This window comes from Macaca fascicularis, chromosome 4 (assembly GCF_037993035.2).
Source record: "Macaca fascicularis isolate 582-1 chromosome 4, T2T-MFA8v1.1".
Taxonomy (NCBI): domain Eukaryota; kingdom Metazoa; phylum Chordata; class Mammalia; order Primates; family Cercopithecidae; genus Macaca; species Macaca fascicularis.
In genome coordinates this window covers 9,627,795-9,629,708 of record NC_088378.1, presented here as the reverse complement: position 1 = coordinate 9,629,708, position 1,914 = coordinate 9,627,795, and the positions used below count along the sequence as shown (strand labels likewise).

General features: G+C 42.6%; 1 protein-coding gene across 8 annotated transcripts in view; it reads right to left on the bottom strand.

The window, feature by feature from the left end:
* The window catches only part of PRKN (parkin RBR E3 ubiquitin protein ligase), a 1,364,839-nt gene that overhangs the window by 139,651 nt on the left and 1,223,274 nt on the right, over positions 1 to 1,914 (bottom strand). The gene's annotated exons all lie outside the window — the stretch shown is intronic.

The window sequence follows — 1,914 nt, the reverse complement described above, 5'->3', positions numbered from 1 at the left end:
CCCAGTCTCGGGTATTTCTTTATAGTGGTGCGAGGACGAACTATCAGATACCATTGCCTGTGTTCCGATTTCTTTAGAGTCGAGCACTTTCAGTTATACAGCAGATGATTTCAAGATCTTTTGAAATGATTTGGTTCTCTTAGAAAGATTTGTATGGACAGTTGGGTAGGTGGCTGGGCTGATGGGCAGGGTGATGCCTGAAGGAAGAAGGATCATACTCATTCATTTCCCCAAGGCTTTCTTGATAGCTCTGTGAACCACACAGGGAGCATGAGAGGGCGCTGATGGGGTTTGTTTCAGGCTGCTCTACTGCACCTGCTTGAACATCATTGGTTGGGTTGTTCCTGTTAGTCCAAAGGGAGAGGGAGTCTAAGAGTGTGCTGTGAGTTGGAGTCTTGGAGAAACAACTTACAAAGCTTGTGATTTGGGCAAATCCACTCTCTGTACCTTTCAGTGCTGGCATATGAGGTAAAGACACACATTTCAGAGTGGCGTGTAGAGAAGTTCAAATCCCAGCCATTTCATTTGCTCCTAGAACTTTGTACGGGAAAGTGACTTAACTTCTCCCCCCCTTTTTTTTTTTTTGAGACGAAGTCTTGCTCTGTCACCCAGGCTGGAGTGCAATGGTGCGATCTGGGCTCACTGCAACCTCCGCCTCCAAGGTGCAAGCAATTCTCCTGCCTCAGCCTCCTGAGTGGCTGGGATTACAGGTATCCGCCACCACACCCAGCTAATTTTTGTATTTTTAGTAGAGATGGGGTTTCACCATGTTGGCCAGGCTGGTCTTGAACTCCTGACCTCGTGATCCGCCCGCCTCAACCTCCCAAAGTGCTGGGATTACAGGCGTGTGCCACCGCACCCAGCCTACGACTTAACTTCTTTAACCTTGTTTTTTATCCTTTCTAAGAAAAGGGTCAAAACATTACCTTCCTTATAGGATTGTTGGGAGAATTAAGTAAGGTAAAACTCATAAGACGTATAAGAATTGCCATCAAGTAAATGCTAAATACATGTTAGCTGTCATCCATCTTGTTGTTGAGAACCACATTAAATATCACTCTATAAGTGAAAGCACTTTGTTAAGACCTAAATCAATGTTAATTATTATAATGATGAGGTTGAGTATTGCTTCATCCTTGATGGTACTCTCCTCAGTAACTTTGCCAATGATTTAAAGATGCAGAAGCTATTCTTGTCAGAGGGATGGCACAGGCCTGGGGTGGGTCTCCTGGTAGGACAAGACCAAGATTATGGCCTTCTGGTGGCAGTTGAAATTGATAAGGGGTAAAAGTAAAAGTTTCTTTTATGTTAAAAAATGAGGTGCATTAAGAACTCATGGGAGGAGACCCAGCTTGGGAGCAGTCAACGTGAAAAGTTCCCGGGGGTTTTAGTTGATGGTCAGCTAATGCTGTTTTGGGCTGAAGACCAGAACTGCTAAATTCCATCTCTAATCATAAGACAGTTGAAATTTTGTACTTTGTTCCAGACATCACATCGTAGGATGGCCTTATTATATTAGGTAGAAAGAACCTTGGCAAGTCAATGGTTTGGAAATACGGTGGGTGAAGGAGATTTAAATGTTTGAAGTTGTCATCTAAAACAAGGATTATACATGCTTCTTGTTAGCATGGGAAGTGAAACTGTGACAGAGAAGTGGGTACTGGTGAGAGAAAGAATATTATTTCATGAAAGAAAAAACTCGATAGTAATCTCTACAGCCAAAATGGCATGCACTGATGAATGTACTGTTCCCGATGAGTTTGAGTAGAGGCTGGTGATTGTGGGAAGATTCTCATGCTGGGTGTCATGCTAGACCAGCTGACCTCAAAGGGCCCTATTATGTTTTATGATTTTATAATACAGCAGGCTGTACAGACCATTTTTAATATAGTCTTAATTTTTATAAAAATATAT